An 18,798-nucleotide genomic window follows, 5' to 3' on the forward strand; every position below is an offset into this window, starting at 1 on the left:
CGTATTCTCCGTTGAGATATTGCAGCCGCTGCTGTGTCCAGGCCCAGGAGCCTTAGCACTGTGCTGTGATGTCACTCAATACCACTGATATCACTAGGTGTAAACAACATCTCTCCTTTGCTGTGTATGTGACTATGGAGCTGTTTGGTGATGTCGTCTATTACGGCCTTCATAGAAGCAACAGGAGATTGTTGCATCCATCTAGAACCCTCAGAACTACAGTGCTATGATGTCACTCACTTCCACAGGCCTTGCAGAGTGTAAACAACAACAACCCAGCTTTGTTGTGTATGTAACCATAAGGATTTGTGATGTCACCTAGAACCTTCACAGCAGCGACAGCTTTATGAGGAGCATCAGCACTGCTCTGCCTGAGCAGAACCATCACCGCCATAGGTTGTCAAATAACCCGGATTTAACCCACACAGGTAAGTCCAATGGGGTGCAGGCATGTCCTCTATGCTTACAGCTTCCCGTGGGTGTTGGTTTGATACCGTTTGGGGACAGCCAAGGAGGCATCTGCAGGCAACAAAGGTAGGTGTGTGCTTGTGTGTGTGTTTCCTATGCAGATCCTAAGCCCAGTGTCACATGCAAGTAGGAGGAGTAAGAAGGGTTCCTGGCAAATCCGGGTTATGGATTGCATTTAAAAAGGCCCCGTGGGAGTGCAATGGGCCCCTGTCTTGCTGCTTAGCAATAATGGTATGGGTTTAGGTTCTGCTGTGTGTACTGGTGGTTGACTGCCCCCCAGCCCAGAGTGTGCATGGAAAATTGTCTGGCAGCCTCCCTGACAGCAAGCAGTGATAGTGCCCATGAAGGGGACCTTGTTGGGCCCGCCCCTTTCACGGTTATCGCTTCTCGGCCTTTTGGCTAAGATCAAGTGTAGTATCTGTTCTTATCAGTTTAATATCTGATACGTCCCCTATCTGGGGACCATATATTAAATGGATTTTTGAGAACGGGGGCCGATTTCGAAGCTTGCTTCCGTCGCCCTATGCATTGACCCGATATGGCAGTATCTTCGGGTACAGTGCACCACCCCCTTACAGGGTTAAAAAGAAAGATTCCTACTTTCATTGCTACCTGCTTGCTGGCTAGCCAGCTAGCCAGCCCTGTGGGCCTTGCTACTGCTGCAGCCAAAAAACAAAAGGTGGTGCTGCTGCTGCTTCTGCTGCTTCTGCTTCTGCTTGTGTCTGGCCCCTGTTGGAGCGTCCAGGCACAGGACTTCTGCTGCTGCTGACTAAATGGCCTCCTTAATTGGATCATTTGAGTAGCCAGCACACCTGTGCAGGTAGGGCATGACATGATAGGCAGCTGCCTTGATAGCGGGTGGGTGCTGAATGTTCCTAATTGACAAAATAAGATTAATGCTTATGAAGAAATATAAAATCTCATCCCTTCCCCAATATCGCGCCACACCCCTACCCCTTAATTCCCTGGTTGAACTTGATGGACATATGTCTTTTTTCGACCGTACTAAGTATGTAACTATGTAACATAACATGGGGGGGGGGGGTCTCCTGGCTGTTCACACAGGTGTGTCATTGCTGTACATTGACCATGCATTGCTTCTGTGGTATTGCAAAGGCAAAGACAAATGCTTCCAGCCATCCATTGCACTAATGGATTGGTCATCAGCTGGCTGTCTATGTCCCGCATCAATATAGACCAAAGTACAGAGGGTTAGGCTATGCTATTGTGCACCTACCTGATGCATCAGAAGGTGCGAGGCCCTTGCTAAATTCTGTGCACAGACTTTGAGATCTATGCTTTAGACTGTATCTAAACCTGCTCCAACATGGACTGACATTCTGGCCTACTTTCAGCCGATGCGACTTGTCTGTCGCTGAACAGTCGCTTTTTATGTATTCAGCACCTATGTATAATGTTGTAAAAATGCTCTAGAAGCTAAAGTCGCAGAAATGTCACACATATTTGGCCTGCAACTTTCTGTGCGACAAATTCAGACAGGAAAAATCAGTATAAATCCTTAGAAAATTATCCCCCAGTGTCTCCATCTGCTGGCGGTATTGAATAAGCATTGCTGCACTGATGGGGTATGCATTAGACGAAAAAAAAGAAGAAAAAGAAGAATAATACGCCCAGAAAAGAGGCGAAAAGGAGAAAAACGTAAAAAAACGTGAAAAAAAAGTAAGAGGAAGAGAAGGGAAAAAAAGGTGGAAATGGGTTTAAAAGTGATTTCGGCGGAGAAATATATATATATATATATATATATATATATATATATATATATATATATACGCGCACACACACACATAGATATAAACGTATTCTCCGTTGAGATATTGCAGCCGCTGCTGTGTCCAGGCCCAGGAGCCTTAGCACTGTGCTGTGATGTCACTCAATACCACTGACATCACTAGGTGTAAACAACATCTCTCCTTTGCTGTGTATGTGACTATGGAGCTGTTTGGTGATGTCGTCTATTACGGCCTTCATAGAAGCAACAGGAGATTGTTGCATCCATCTAGAACCCTCAGAACTACAGTGCTATGATGTCACTCACTTCCACAGGCCTTGCAGAGTGTAAACAACAACAACCCAGCTTTGTTGTGTATGTAACCATAGGGATTTGTGATGTCACCTAGAACCTTCACAGCAGCGACAGCTTTATGAGGAGCATCAGCACTGCTCTGCCTGAGCAGAACCATCACCGCCATAGGTTGTCAAATAACCCGGATTTAACCCACACAGGTAAGTCCAATGGGGTGCAGGCATGTCCTCTATGCTTACAGCTTCCCGTGGGTGTTGGTTTGATACCGTTTGGGGACAGCCAAGGAGGCATCTGCAGGCAACAAAGGTAGGTGTGTGCTTGTGTGTGTGTTTCCTATGCAGATCCTAAGCCCAGTGTCACATGCAAGTAGGAGGAGTAAGAAGGGTTCCTGGCAAATCCGGGTTATGGATTGCATTTAAAAAGGCCCCGTGGGAGTGCAATGGGCCCCTGTCTTGCTGCTTAGCAATAATGGTATGGGTTTAGGTTCTGCTGTGTGTACTGGTGGTTGACTGCCCCCCAGCCCAGAGTGTGCATGGAAAATTGTCTGGCAGCCTCCCTGACAGCAAGCAGTGATAGTGCCCATGAAGGGGACCTTGTTGGGCCCGCCCCTTTCACGGTTATCGCTTCTCGGCCTTTTGGCTAAGATCAAGTGTAGTATCTGTTCTTATCAGTTTAATATCTGATACGTCCCCTATCTGGGGACCATATATTAAATGGATTTTTGAGAACGGGGGCCGATTTCGAAGCTTGCTTCCGTCGCCCTATGCATTGACCCGATATGGCAGTATCTTCGGGTACAGTGCACCACCCCCTTACAGGGTTAAAAAGAAAGATTCCTACTTTCATTGCTACCTGCTTGCTGGCTAGCCAGCTAGCCAGCCCTGTGGGCCTTGCTGCTGCTGCAGCCAAAAAACAAAAGGTGGTGCTGCTGCTGCTTCTGCTGCTTCTGCTTCTGCTTGTGTCTGGCCCCTGTTGGAGCGTCCAGGCACAGGACTTCTGCTGCTGCTGACTAAATGGCCTCCTTAATTGGATCATTTGAGTAGCCAGCACACCTGTGCAGGTAGGGCATGACATGATAGGCAGCTGCCTTGATAGCGGGTGGGTGCTGAATGTTCCTAATTGACAAAATAAGATTAATGCTTATGAAGAAATATAAAATCTCATCCCTTCCCCAATATCGCGCCACACCCCTACCCCTTAATTCCCTGGTTGAACTTGATGGACATATGTCTTTTTTCGACCGTACTAAGTATGTAACTATGTAACATAACATGGGGGGGGGGGGGGGTCTCCTGGCTGTTCACACAGGTGTGTCATTGCTGTACATTGACCATGCATTGCTTCTGTGGTATTGCAAAGGCAAAGACAAATGCTTCCAGCCATCCATTGCACTAATGGATTGGTCATCAGCTGGCTGTCTATGTCCCGCATCAATATAGACCAAAGTACAGAGGGTTAGGCTATGCTATTGTGCACCTACCTGATGCATCAGAAGGTGCGAGGCCCTTGCTAAATTCTGTGCACAGACTTTGAGATCTATGCTTTAGACTGTATCTAAACCTGCTCCAACATGGACTGACATTCTGGCCTACTTTCAGCCGATGCGACTTGTCTGTCGCTGAACAGTCGCTTTTTATGTATTCAGCACCTATGTATAATGTTGTAAAAATGCTCTAGAAGCTAAAGTCGCAGAAATGTCACACATATTTGGCCTGCAACTTTCTGTGCGACAAATTCAGACAGGAAAAATCAGTATAAATCCTTAGAAAATTATCCCCCAGTGTCTCCATCTGCTGGCGGTATTGAATAAGCATTGCTGCACTGATGGGGTATGCATTAGACGAAAAAAAAGAAGAAAAAGAAGAATAATACGCCCAGAAAAGAGGCGAAAAGGAGAAAAACGTAAAAAAACGTGAAAAAAAAGTAAGAGGAAGAGAAGGGAAAAAAAGGTGGAAATGGGTTTAAAAGTGATTTCGGCGGAGAAATATATATATATATATATATATATATATATATATATATATATATACGCGCACACACACACATAGATATAAACGTATTCTCCGTTGAGATATTGCAGCCGCTGCTGTGTCCAGGCCCAGGAGCCTTAGCACTGTGCTGTGATGTCACTCAATACCACTGACATCACTAGGTGTAAACAACATCTCTCCTTTGCTGTGTATGTGACTATGGAGCTGTTTGGTGATGTCGTCTATTACGGCCTTCATAGAAGCAACAGGAGATTGTTGCATCCATCTAGAACCCTCAGAACTACAGTGCTATGATGTCACTCACTTCCACAGGCCTTGCAGAGTGTAAACAACAACAACCCAGCTTTGTTGTGTATGTAACCATAGGGATTTGTGATGTCACCTAGAACCTTCACAGCAGCGACAGCTTTATGAGGAGCATCAGCACTGCTCTGCCTGAGCAGAACCATCACCGCCATAGGTTGTCAAATAACCCGGATTTAACCCACACAGGTAAGTCCAATGGGGTGCAGGCATGTCCTCTATGCTTACAGCTTCCCGTGGGTGTTGGTTTGATACCGTTTGGGGACAGCCAAGGAGGCATCTGCAGGCAACAAAGGTAGGTGTGTGCTTGTGTGTGTGTTTCCTATGCAGATCCTAAGCCCAGTGTCACATGCAAGTAGGAGGAGTAAGAAGGGTTCCTGGCAAATCCGGGTTATGGATTGCATTTAAAAAGGCCCCGTGGGAGTGCAATGGGCCCCTGTCTTGCTGCTTAGCAATAATGGTATGGGTTTAGGTTCTGCTGTGTGTACTGGTGGTTGACTGCCCCCCAGCCCAGAGTGTGCATGGAAAATTGTCTGGCAGCCTCCCTGACAGCAAGCAGTGATAGTGCCCATGAAGGGGACCTTGTTGGGCCCGCCCCTTTCACGGTTATCGCTTCTCGGCCTTTTGGCTAAGATCAAGTGTAGTATCTGTTCTTATCAGTTTAATATCTGATACGTCCCCTATCTGGGGACCATATATTAAATGGATTTTTGAGAACGGGGGCCGATTTCGAAGCTTGCTTCCGTCGCCCTATGCATTGACCCGATATGGCAGTATCTTCGGGTACAGTGCACCACCCCCTTACAGGGTTAAAAAGAAAGATTCCTACTTTCATTGCTACCTGCTTGCTGGCTAGCCAGCTAGCCAGCCCTGTGGGCCTTGCTGCTGCTGCTGCTTCTGCTGCTTCTGCTTCTGCTTGTGTCTGGCCCCTGTTGGAGCGTCCAGGCACAGGACTTCTGCTGCTGCTGACTAAATGGCCTCCTTAATTGGATCATTTGAGTAGCCAGCACACCTGTGCAGGTAGGGCATGACATGATAGGCAGCTGCCTTGATAGCGGGTGGGTGCTGAATGTTCCTAATTGACAAAATAAGATTAATGCTTATGAAGAAATATAAAATCTCATCCCTTCCCCAATATCGCGCCACACCCCTACCCCTTAATTCCCTGGTTGAACTTGATGGACATATGTCTTTTTTCGACCGTACTAAGTATGTAACTATGTAACATAACATGGGGGGGGGGGGTCTCCTGGCTGTTCACACAGGTGTGTCATTGCTGTACATTGACCATGCATTGCTTCTGTGGTATTGCAAAGGCAAAGACAAATGCTTCCAGCCATCCATTGCACTAATGGATTGGTCATCAGCTGGCTGTCTATGTCCCGCATCAATATAGACCAAAGTACAGAGGGTTAGGCTATGCTATTGTGCACCTACCTGATGCATCAGAAGGTGCGAGGCCCTTGCTAAATTCTGTGCACAGACTTTGAGATCTATGCTTTAGACTGTATCTAAACCTGCTCCAACATGGACTGACATTCTGGCCTACTTTCAGCCGATGCGACTTGTCTGTCGCTGAACAGTCGCTTTTTATGTATTCAGCACCTATGTATAATGTTGTAAAAATGCTCTAGAAGCTAAAGTCGCAGAAATGTCACACATATTTGGCCTGCAACTTTCTGTGCGACAAATTCAGACAGGAAAAATCAGTATAAATCCTTAGAAAATTATCCCCCAGTGTCTCCATCTGCTGGCGGTATTGAATAAGCATTGCTGCACTGATGGGGTATGCATTAGACGAAAAAAAAGAAGAAAAAGAAGAATAATACGCCCAGAAAAGAGGCGAAAAGGAGAAAAACGTAAAAAAACGTGAAAAAAAAGTAAGAGGAAGAGAAGGGAAAAAAAGGTGGAAATGGGTTTAAAAGTGATTTCGGCGGAGAATATATATATATATATATATATATATATATATATATATATATATATACGCGCACACACACACATAGATATAAATGTATTCTCCGTTGAGATATTGCAGCCGCTGCTGTGTCCAGGCCCAGGAGCCTTAGCACTGTGCTGTGATGTCACTCAATACCACTGACATCACTAGGTGTAAACAACATCTCTCCTTTGCTGTGTATGTGACTATGGAGCTGTTTGGTGATGTCGTCTATTACGGCCTTCATAGAAGCAACAGGAGATTGTTGCATCCATCTAGAACCCTCAGAACTACAGTGCTATGATGTCACTCACTTCCACAGGCCTTGCAGAGTGTAAACAACAACAACCCAGCTTTGTTGTGTATGTAACCATAGGGATTTGTGATGTCACCTAGAACCTTCACAGCAGCGACAGCTTTATGAGGAGCATCAGCACTGCTCTGCCTGAGCAGAACCATCACCGCCATAGGTTGTCAAATAACCCGGATTTAACCCACACAGGTAAGTCCAATGGGGTGCAGGCATGTCCTCTATGCTTACAGCTTCCCGTGGGTGTTGGTTTGATACCGTTTGGGGACAGCCAAGGAGGCATCTGCAGGCAACAAAGGTAGGTGTGTGCTTGTGTGTGTGTTTCCTATGCAGATCCTAAGCCCAGTGTCACATGCAAGTAGGAGGAGTAAGAAGGGTTCCTGGCAAATCCGGGTTATGGATTGCATTTAAAAAGGCCCCGTGGGAGTGCAATGGGCCCCTGTCTTGCTGCTTAGCAATAATGGTATGGGTTTAGGTTCTGCTGTGTGTACTGGTGGTTGACTGCCCCCCAGCCCAGAGTGTGCATGGAAAATTGTCTGGCAGCCTCCCTGACAGCAAGCAGTGATAGTGCCCATGAAGGGCACCTTGTTGGGCCCACCCCTTTCACGGTTATCGCTTCTCGGCCTTTTGGCTAAGATCAAGTGTAGTATCTGTTCTTATCAGTTTAATATCTGATACGTCCCCTATCTGGGGACCATATATTAAATGGATTTTTGAGAACGGGGGCCGATTTCGAAGCTTGCTTCCGTCGCCCTATGCATTGACCCGATATGGCAGTATCTTCGGGTACAGTGCACCACCCCCTTACAGGGTTAAAAAGAAAGATTCCTACTTTCATTGCTACCTGCTTGCTGGCTAGCCAGCTAGCCAGCCCTGTGGGCCTTGCTGCTGCTGCAGCCAAAAAACAAAAGGTGGTGCTGCTGCTGCTTCTGCTGCTTCTGCTTCTGCTTGTGTCTGGCCGCTGTTGGAGCGTCCAGGCACAGGACTTCTGCTGCTGCTGACTAAATGGCCTCCTTAATTGGATCATTTGAGTAGCCAGCACACCTGTGCAGGTAGGGCATGACATGATAGGCAGCTGCCTTGATAGCGGGTGGGTGCTGAATGTTCCTAATTGACAAAATAAGATTAATGCTTATGAAGAAATATAAAATCTCATCCCTTCCCCAATATCGCGCCACACCCCTACCCCTTAATTCCCTGGTTGAACTTGATGGACATATGTCTTTTTTCGACCGTACTAACTATGTAACTATGTAACATAACATGGGGGGGGGTCTCCTGGCTGTTCACACAGGTGTGTCATTGCTGTACATTGACCATGCATTGCTTCTGTGGTATTGCAAAGGCAAAGACAAATGCTTCCAGCCATCCATTGCACTAATGGATTGGTCATCAGCTGGCTGTCTATGTCCCGCATCAATATAGACCAAAGTACAGAGGGTTAGGCTATGCTATTGTGCACCTACCTGATGCATCAGAAGGTGCGAGGCCCTTGCTAAATTCTGTGCACAGACTTTGAGATCTATACTTTAGACTGTATCTAAACCTGCTCCAACATGGACTGACATTCTGGCCTACTTTCAGCCGATGCGACTTGTCTGTCGCTGAACAGTCGCTTTTTATGTATTCAGCACCTATGTATAATGTTGTAAAAATGCTCTAGAAGCTAAAGTCGCAGAAATGTCACACATATTTGGCCTGCAACTTTCTGTGCGACAAATTCAGACAGGAAAAATCAGTATAAATCCTTAGAAAATTATCCCCCAGTGTCTCCATCTGCTGGCGGTATTGAATAAGCATTGCTGCACTGATGGGGTATGCATTAGACGAAAAAAAAGAAGAAAAAGAAGAATAATACGCCCAGAAAAGAGGCGAAAAGGAGAAAAACGTAAAAAAACGTGAAAAAAAAGTAAGAGGAAGAGAAGGGAAAAAAAGGTGGAAATGGGTTTAAAAGTGATTTCGGCGGAGAAATATATATATATATATATATATATATATATATATATATATATATATACGCGCACACACACACATATATATATAAACGTATTCTCCGTTGAGATATTGCAGCCGCTGCTGTGTCCAGGCCCAGGAGCCTTAGCACTGTGCTGTGATGTCACTCAATACCACTGACATCACTAGGTGTAAACAACATCTCTCCTTTGCTGTGTATGTGACTATGGAGCTGTTTGGTGATGTCGTCTATTATGGCCTTCATAGAAGCAACAGGAGATTGTTGCATCCATCTAGAACCCTCAGAACTACAGTGCTATGATGTCACTCACTTCCACAGGCCTTGCAGAGTGTAAACAACAACAACCCAGCTTTGTTGTGTATGTAACCATAGGGATTTGTGATGTCACCTAGAACCTTCACAGCAGCGACAGCTTTATGAGGAGCATCAGCACTGCTCTGCCTGAGCAGAACCATCACCGCCATAGGTTGTCAAATAACCCGGATTTAACCCACACAGGTAAGTCCAATGGGGTGCAGGCATGTCCTCTATGCTTACAGCTTCCCGTGGGTGTTGGTTTGATACCGTTTGGGGACAGCCAAGGAGGCATCTGCAGGCAACAAAGGTAGGTGTGTGCTTGTGTGTGTGTTTCCTATGCAGATCCTAAGCCCAGTGTCACATGCAAGTAGGAGGAGTAAGAAGGGTTCCTGGCAAATCCGGGTTATGGATTGCATTTAAAAAGGCCCCGTGGGAGTGCAATGGGCCCCTGTCTTGCTGCTTAGCAATAATGGTATGGGTTTAGGTTCTGCTGTGTGTACTGGTGGTTGACTGCCCCCCAGCCCAGAGTGTGCATGGAAAATTGTCTGGCAGCCTCCCTGACAGCAAGCAGTGATAGTGCCCATGAAGGGCACCTTGTTGGGCCCGCCCCTTTCACGGTTATCGCTTCTCGGCCTTTTGGCTAAGATCAAGTGTAGTATCTGTTCTTATCAGTTTAATATCTGATACGTCCCCTATCTGGGGACCATATATTAAATGGATTTTTGAGAACGGGGGCCGATTTCGAAGCTTGCTTCCGTCGCCCTATGCATTGACCCGATATGGCAGTATCTTCGGGTACAGTGCACCACCCCCTTACAGGGTTAAAAAGAAAGATTCCTACTTTCATTGCTACCTGCTTGCTGGCTAGCCAGCTAGCCAGCCCTGTGGGCCTTGCTGCTGCTGCAGCCAAAAAACAAAAGGTGGTGCTGCTGCTGCTTCTGCTGCTTCTGCTTCTGCTTGTGTCTGGCCGCTGTTGGAGCGTCCAGGCACAGGACTTCTGCTGCTGCTGACTAAATGGCCTCCTTAATTGGATCATTTGAGTAGCCAGCACACCTGTGCAGGTAGGGCATGACATGATAGGCAGCTGCCTTGATAGCGGGTGGGTGCTGAATGTTCCTAATTGACAAAATAAGATTAATGCTTATGAAGAAATATAAAATCTCATCCCTTCCCCAATATCGCGCCACACCCCTACCCCTTAATTCCCTGGTTGAACTTGATGGACATATGTCTTTTTTCGACCGTACTAAGTATGTAACTATGTAACATAACATGGGGGGGGGGGGGTCTCCTGGCTGTTCACACAGGTGTGTCATTGCTGTACATTGACCATGCATTGCTTCTGTGGTATTGCAAAGGCAAAGACAAATGCTTCCAGCCATCCATTGCACTAATGGATTGGTCATCAGCTGGCTGTCTATGTCCCGCATCAATATAGACCAAAGTACAGAGGGTTAGGCTATGCTATTGTGCACCTACCTGATGCATCAGAAGGTGCGAGGCCCTTGCTAAATTCTGTGCACAGACTTTGAGATCTATACTTTAGACTGTATCTAAACCTGTTCCAACATGGACTGACATTCTGGCCTACTTTCAGCCGATGCGACTTGTCTGTCGCTGAACAGTCGCTTTTTATGTATTCAGCACCTATGTATAATGTTGTAAAAATGCTCTAGAAGCTAAAGTCGCAGAAATGTCACACATATTTGGCCTGCAACTTTCTGTGCGACAAATTCAGACAGGAAAAATCAGTATAAATCCTTAGAAAATTATCCCCCAGTGTCTCCATCTGCTGGCGGTATTGAATAAGCATTGCTGCACTGATGGGGTATGCATTAGACGAAAAAAAAGAAGAAAAATAAGAATAATACGCCCAGAAAAGAGGCGAAAAGGAGAAAAACGTAAAAAAACGTGAAAAAAAAGTAAGAGGAAGAGAAGGGAAAAAAAGGTGGAAATGGGTTTAAAAGTGATTTCGGCGGAGAAATATATATATATATATATATATATATATATATATATACGCGCACACACACACATATATATAAACGTATTCTCCGTTGAGATATTGCAGCCGCTGCTGTGTCCAGGCCCAGGAGCCTTAGCACTGTGCTGTGATGTCACTCAATACCACTGACATCACTAGGTGTAAACAACATCTCTCCTTTGCTGTGTATGTGACTATGGAGCTGTTTGGTGATGTCGTCTATTATGGCCTTCATAGAAGCAACAGGAGATTGTTGCATCCATCTAGAACCCTCAGAACTACAGTGCTATGATGTCACTCACTTCCACAGGCCTTGCAGAGTGTAAACAACAACAACCCAGCTTTGTTGTGTATGTAACCATAGGGATTTGTGATGTCACCTAGAACCTTCACAGCAGCGACAGCTTTATGAGGAGCATCAGCACTGCTCTGCCTGAGCAGAACCATCACCGCCATAGGTTGTCAAATAACCCGGATTTAACCCACACAGGTAAGTCCAATGGGGTGCAGGCATGTCCTCTATGCTTACAGCTTCCCGTGGGTGTTGGTTTGATACCGTTTGGGGACAGCCAAGGAGGCATCTGCAGGCAACAAAGGTAGGTGTGTGCTTGTGTGTGTGTTTCCTATGCAGATCCTAAGCCCAGTGTCACATGCAAGTAGGAGGAGTAAGAAGGGTTCCTGGCAAATCCGGGTTATGGATTGCATTTAAAAAGGCCCCGTGGGAGTGCAATGGGCCCCTGTCTTGCTGCTTAGCAATAATGGTATGGGTTTAGGTTCTGCTGTGTGTACTGGTGGTTGACTGCCCCCCAGCCCAGAGTGTGCATGGAAAATTGTCTGGCAGCCTCCCTGACAGCAAGCAGTGATAGTGCCCATGAAGGGCACCTTGTTGGGCCCGCCCCTTTCACGGTTATCGCTTCTCGGCCTTTTGGCTAAGATCAAGTGTAGTATCTGTTCTTATCAGTTTAATATCTGATACGTCCCCTATCTGGGGACCATATATTAAATGGATTTTTGAGAACGGGGGCCGATTTCGAAGCTTGCTTCCGTCGCCCTATGCATTGACCCGATATGGCAGTATCTTCGGGTACAGTGCACCACCCCCTTACAGGGTTAAAAAGAAAGATTCCTACTTTCATTGCTACCTGCTTGCTGGCTAGCCAGCTAGCCAGCCCTGTGGGCCTTGCTGCTGCTGCAGCCAAAAAACAAAAGGTGGTGCTGCTGCTGCTTCTGCTGCTTCTGCTTCTGCTTGTGTCTGGCCGCTGTTGGAGCGTCCAGGCACAGGACTTCTGCTGCTGCTGACTAAATGGCCTCCTTAATTGGATCATTTGAGTAGCCAGCACACCTGTGCAGGTAGGGCATGACATGATAGGCAGCTGCCTTGATAGCGGGTGGGTGCTGAATGTTCCTAATTGACAAAATAAGATTAATGCTTATGAAGAAATATAAAATCTCATCCCTTCCCCAATATCGCGCCACACCCCTACCCCTTAATTCCCTGGTTGAACTTGATGGACATATGTCTTTTTTCGACCGTACTAACTATGTAACTATGTAACATAACATGGGGGGGGGGGGGGGTCTCCTGGCTGTTCACACAGGTGTGTCATTGCTGTACATTGACCATGCATTGCTTCTGTGGTATTGCAAAGGCAAAGACAAATGCTTCCAGCCATCCATTGCACTAATGGATTGGTCATCAGCTGGCTGTCTATGTCCCGCATCAATATAGACCAAAGTACAGAGGGTTAGGCTATGCTATTGTGCACCTACCTGATGCATCAGAAGGTGCGAGGCCCTTGCTAAATTCTGTGCACAGACTTTGAGATCTATACTTTAGACTGTATCTAAACCTGCTCCAACATGGACTGACATTCTGGCCTACTTTCAGCCGATGCGACTTGTCTGTCGCTGAACAGTCGCTTTTTATGTATTCAGCACCTATGTATAATGTTGTAAAAATGCTCTAGAAGCTAAAGTCGCAGAAATGTCACACATATTTGGCCTGCAACTTTCTGTGCGACAAATTCAGACAGGAAAAATCAGTATAAATCCTTAGAAAATTATCCCCCAGTGTCTCCATCTGCTGGCGGTATTGAATAAGCATTGCTGCACTGATGGGGTATGCATTAGACGAAAAAAAAGAAGAAAAAGAAGAATAATACGCCCAGAAAAGAGGCGAAAAGGAGAAAAACGTAAAAAAACGTGAAAAAAAAGTAAGAGGAAGAGAAGGGAAAAAAAGGTGGAAATGGGTTTAAAAGTGATTTCGGCGGAGAAATATATATATATATATATATATATATATATATATATATATATATATATACGCGCACACACACACATATATATAAACGTATTCTCCGTTGAGATATTGCAGCCGCTGCTGTGTCCAGGCCCAGGAGCCTTAGCACTGTGCTGTGATGTCACTCAATACCACTGACATCACTAGGTGTAAACAACATCTCTCCTTTGCTGTGTATGTGACTATGGAGCTGTTTGGTGATGTCGTCTATTATGGCCTTCATAGAAGCAACAGGAGATTGTTGCATCCATCTAGAACCCTCAGAACTACAGTGCTATGATGTCACTCACTTCCACAGGCCTTGCAGAGTGTAAACAACAACAACCCAGCTTTGTTGTGTATGTAACCATAGGGATTTGTGATGTCACCTAGAACCTTCACAGCAGCGACAGCTTTATGAGGAGCATCAGCACTGCTCTGCCTGAGCAGAACCATCACCGCCATAGGTTGTCAAATAACCCGGATTTAACCCACACAGGTAAGTCCAATGGGGTGCAGGCATGTCCTCTATGCTTACAGCTTCCCGTGGGTGTTGGTTTGATACCGTTTGGGGACAGCCAAGGAGGCATCTGCAGGCAACAAAGGTAGGTGTGTGCTTGTGTGTGTGTTTCCTATGCAGATCCTAAGCCCAGTGTCACATGCAAGTAGGAGGAGTAAGAAGGGTTCCTGGCAAATCCGGGTTATGGATTGCATTTAAAAAGGCCCCGTGGGAGTGCAATGGGCCCCTGTCTTGCTGCTTAGCAATAATGGTATGGGTTTAGGTTCTGCTGTGTGTACTGGTGGTTGACTGCCCCCCAGCCCAGAGTGTGCATGGAAAATTGTCTGGCAGCCTCCCTGACAGCAAGCAGTGATAGTGCCCATGAAGGGCACCTTGTTGGGCCCGCCCCTTTCACGGTTATCGCTTCTCGGCCTTTTGGCTAAGATCAAGTGTAGTATCTGTTCTTATCAGTTTAATATCTGATACGTCCCCTATCTGGGGACCATATATTAAATGGATTTTTGAGAACGGGGGCCGATTTCGAAGCTTGCTTCCGTCGCCCTATGCATTGACCCGATATGGCAGTATCTTCGGGTACAGTGCACCACCCCCTTACAGGGTTAAAAAGAAAGATTCCTACTTTCATTGCTACCTGCTTGCTGGCTAGCCAGCTAGCCAGCCCTGTGGGCCTTGCTGCTGCTGCAGCCAAAAAACAAAAGGTGGTGCTGCTGCTGCTTCTGCTGCTTCTGCTTCTGCTTGTGTCTGGCCGCTGTTGGAGCGTCCAGGCACAGGACTTCTGCTGCTGCTGACTAAATGGCCTCCTTAATTGGATCATTTGAGTAGCCAGCACACCTGTGCAGGTAGGGCATGACATGATAGGCAGCTGCCTTGATAGCGGGTGGGTGCTGAATGTTCCTAATTGACAAAATAAGATTAATGCTTATGAAGAAATATAAAATCTCATCCCTTCCCCAATATCGCGCCACACCCCTACCCCTTAATTCCCTGGTTGAACTTGATGGACATATGTCTTTTTTCGACCGTACTAACTATGTAACTATGTAACATAACATGGGGGGGGGGGGGGGGGTGTCTCCTGGCTGTTTACACAGGTGTGTCATTGCTGTACATTGACCATGCATTGCTTCTGTGGTATTGCAAAGGCAAAGACAAATGCTTCCAGCCATCCATTGCACTAATGGATTGGTCATCAGCTGGCTGTCTATGTCCCGCATCAATATAGACCAAAGTACAGAGGGTTAGGCTATGCTATTGTGCACCTACCTGATGCATCAGAAGGTGCGAGGCCCTTGCTAAATTCTGTGCACAGACTTTGAGATCTATACTTTAGACTGTATCTAAACCTGCTCCAACATGGACTGACATTCTGGCCTACTTTCAGCCGATGCGACTTGTCTGTCGCTGAACAGTCGCTTTTTATGTATTCAGCACCTATGTATAATGTTGTAAAAATGCTCTAGAAGCTAAAGTCGCAGAAATGTCACACATATTTGGCCTGCAACTTTCTGTGCGACAAATTCAGACAGGAAAAATCAGTATAAATCCTTAGAAAATTATCCCCCAGTGTCTCCATCTGCTGGCGGTATTGAATAAGCATTGCTGCACTGATGGGGTATGCATTAGACGAAAAAAAAGAAGAAAAAGAAGAATAATACGCCCAGAAAAGAGGCGAAAAGGAGAAAAACGTAAAAAAACGTGAAAAAAAAGTAAGAGGAAGAGAAGGGAAAAAAAGGTGGAAATGGGTTTAAAAGTGATTTCGGCGGAGAAATATATATATATATATATATATATATATATATATATATATATACGCGCACACACACACATAGATATAAACGTATTCTCCGTTGAGATATTGCAGCCGCTGCTGTGTCCAGGCCCAGGAGCCTTAGCACTGTGCTGTGATGTCACTCAATACCACTGACATCACTAGGTGTAAACAACATCTCTCCTTTGCTGTGTATGTGACTATGGAGCTGTTTGGTGATGTCGTCTATTACGGCCTTCATAGAAGCAACAGGAGATTGTTGCATCCATCTAGAACCCTCAGAACTACAGTGCTATGATGTCACTCACTTCCACAGGCCTTGCAGAGTGTAAACAACAACAACCCAGCTTTGTTGTGTATGTAACCATAGGGATTTGTGATGTCACCTAGAACCTTCACAGCAGCGACAGCTTTATGAGGAGCATCAGCACTGCTCTGCCTGAGCAGAACCATCACCGCCATAGGTTGTCAAATAACCCGGATTTAACCCACACAGGTAAGTCCAATGGGGTGCAGGCATGTCCTCTATGCTTACAGCTTCCCGTGGGTGTTGGTTTGATACCGTTTGGGGACAGCCAAGGAGGCATCTGCAGGCAACAAAGGTAGGTGTGTGCTTGTGTGTGTGTTTCCTATGCAGATCCTAAGCCCAGTGTCACATGCAAGTAGGAGGAGTAAGAAGGGTTCCTGGCAAATCCGGGTTATGGATTGCATTTAAAAAGGCCCCGTGGGAGTGCAATGGGCCCCTGTCTTGCTGCTTAGCAATAATGGTATGGGTTTAGGTTCTGCTGTGTGTACTGGTGGTTGACTGCCCCCCAGCCCAGAGTGTGCATGGAAAATTGTCTGGCAGCCTCCCTGACAGCAAGCAGTGATAGTGCCCATGAAGGGGACCTTGTTGGGCCCGCCCCTTTCACGGTTATCGCTTCTCGGCCTTTTGGCTAAGATCAAGTGTAGTATCTGTTCTTATCAGTTTAATATCTGATACGTCCCCTATCTGGGGACCATATATTAAATGGATTTTTGAGAACGGGGGCCGATTTCGAAGCTTGCTTCCGTCGCCCTATGCATTGACCCGATATGGCAGTATCTTCGGGTACAGTGCACCACCCCCTTACAGGGTTAAAAAGAAAGATTCCTACTTTCATTGCTACCTGCTTGCTGGCTAGCCAGCTAGCCAGCCCTGTGGGCCTTGCTGCTGCTGCAGCCAAAAAACAAAAGGTGGTGCTGCTGCTGCTTCTGCTGCTTCTGCTTCTGCTTGTGTCTGGCCCCTGTTGGAGCGTCCAGGCACAGGACTTCTGCTGCTGCTGACTAAATGGCCTCCTTAATTGGATCATTTGAGTAGCCAGCACACCTGTGCAGGTAGGGCATGACATGATAGGCAGCTGCCTTGATAGCGGGTGGGTGCTGAATGTTCCTAATTGACAAAATAAGATTAATGCTTATGAAGAAATATAAAATCTCATCCCTTCCCCAATATCGCGCCACACCCCTACCCCTTAATTCCCTGGTTGAACTTGATGGACATATGTCTTTTTTCGACCGTACTAAGTATGTAACTATGTAACATAACATGGGGGGGGGGGGGGTCTCCTGGCTGTTCACACAGGTGTGTCATTGCTGTACATTGACCATGCATTGCTTCTGTGGTATTGCAAAGGCAAAGACAAATGCTTCCAGCCATCCATTGCACTAATGGATTGGTCATCAGCTGGCTGTCTATGTCCCGCATCAATATAGACCAAAGTACAGAGGGTTAGGCTATGCTATTGTGCACCTACCTGATGCATCAGAAGGTGCGAGGCCCTTGCTAAATTCTGTGCACAGACTTTGAGATCTATGCTTTAGACTGTATCTAAACCTGCTCCAACATGGACTGACATTCTGGCCTACTTTCAGCCGATGCGACTTGTCTGTCGCTGAACAGTCGCTTTTTATGTATTCAGCACCTATGTATAATGTTGTAAAAATGCTCTAGAAGCTAAAGTCGCAGAAATATCACACATATTTGGCCTGCAACTTTCTGTGCGACAAATTCAGACAGGAAAAATCAGTATAAATCCTTAGAAAATTATCCCCCAGTGTCTCCATCTGCTGGCGGTATTGAATAAGCATTGCTGCACTGATGGGGTATGCATTAGACGAAAAAAAAGAAGAAAAAGAAGAATAATACGCCCAGAAAAGAGGCGAAAAGGAGAAAAACGTAAAAAAACGTGAAAAAAAAGTAAGAGGAAGAGAAGGGAAAAAAAGGTGGAAATGGGTTTAAAAGTGATTTCGGCGGAGAAATATATATATATATATATATATATATATATATATATATATATATACGCGCACACACACACATAGATATAAACGTATTCTCCGTTGAGATATTGCAGCCGCTGCTGTGTCCAGGCCCAGGAGCCTTAGCACTGTGCTGTGATGTCACTCAATACCACTGACATCACTAGGTGTAAACAACATCTCTCCTTTGCTGTGTATGTGACTATGGAGCTGTTTGGTGATGTCGTCTATTACGGCCTTCATAGAAGCAACAGGAGATTGTTGCATCCATCTAGAACCCTCAGAACTACAGTGCTATGATGTCACTCACTTCCACAGGCCTTGCAGAGTGTAAACAACAACAACCCAGCTTTGTTGTGTATGTAACCATAGGGATTTGTGATGTCACCTAGAACCTTCACAGCAGCGACAGCTTTATGAGGAGCATCAGCACTGCTCTGCCTGAGCAGAACCATCACCGCCATAGGTTGTCAAATAACCCGGATTTAACCCACACAGGTAAGTCCAATGGGGTGCAGGCATGTCCTCTATGCTTACAGCTTCCCGTGGGTGTTGGTTTGATACCGTTTGGGGACAGCCAAGGAGGCATCTGCAGGCAACAAAGGTAGGTGTGTGCTTGTGTGTGTGTTTCCTATGCAGAT

At 46.1% G+C, this 18,798-nt stretch overlaps 8 non-coding genes across 8 annotated transcripts; all 8 read left to right on the forward strand.

Moving 5' to 3' along the window:
- Positions 1–847: 847 nt before the first annotated feature.
- LOC130350475 (U2 spliceosomal RNA) lies at positions 848–1,038 on the forward strand. The gene has a single exon (XR_008887572.1). It is a non-coding gene; the product is annotated as a U2 spliceosomal RNA (small nuclear RNA).
- Positions 1,039–3,131: 2,093 nt separating this feature from the next.
- Positions 3,132–3,322, forward strand: LOC130350476 (U2 spliceosomal RNA). Its single transcript, XR_008887573.1, has one exon. It is a non-coding gene; the product is annotated as a U2 spliceosomal RNA (small nuclear RNA).
- A 2,092-nt stretch (positions 3,323–5,414) lies between these two features.
- LOC130350478 (U2 spliceosomal RNA) lies at positions 5,415–5,605 on the forward strand. The gene has a single exon (XR_008887574.1). It is a non-coding gene; the product is annotated as a U2 spliceosomal RNA (small nuclear RNA).
- A 2,061-nt stretch (positions 5,606–7,666) lies between these two features.
- LOC130350479 (U2 spliceosomal RNA) lies at positions 7,667–7,857 on the forward strand. The gene has a single exon (XR_008887575.1). It is a non-coding gene; the product is annotated as a U2 spliceosomal RNA (small nuclear RNA).
- Positions 7,858–9,947: 2,090 nt separating this feature from the next.
- LOC130350480 (U2 spliceosomal RNA) lies at positions 9,948–10,138 on the forward strand. Its single transcript, XR_008887576.1, has one exon. It is a non-coding gene; the product is annotated as a U2 spliceosomal RNA (small nuclear RNA).
- A 2,082-nt stretch (positions 10,139–12,220) lies between these two features.
- LOC130350482 (U2 spliceosomal RNA) lies at positions 12,221–12,411 on the forward strand. The gene has a single exon (XR_008887578.1). It is a non-coding gene; the product is annotated as a U2 spliceosomal RNA (small nuclear RNA).
- A 2,096-nt stretch (positions 12,412–14,507) lies between these two features.
- On the forward strand, positions 14,508–14,698 carry LOC130350484 (U2 spliceosomal RNA). Its single transcript, XR_008887579.1, has one exon. It is a non-coding gene; the product is annotated as a U2 spliceosomal RNA (small nuclear RNA).
- A 2,094-nt stretch (positions 14,699–16,792) lies between these two features.
- LOC130350485 (U2 spliceosomal RNA) lies at positions 16,793–16,983 on the forward strand. The gene has a single exon (XR_008887580.1). It is a non-coding gene; the product is annotated as a U2 spliceosomal RNA (small nuclear RNA).
- The last annotated feature ends 1,815 nt before the right edge of the window (positions 16,984–18,798 follow it).

The sequence above is a fragment of the Hyla sarda genome, unplaced genomic scaffold (assembly GCF_029499605.1).
Source record: "Hyla sarda isolate aHylSar1 unplaced genomic scaffold, aHylSar1.hap1 scaffold_946, whole genome shotgun sequence".
NCBI lineage: Eukaryota > Metazoa > Chordata > Amphibia > Anura > Hylidae > Hyla > Hyla sarda.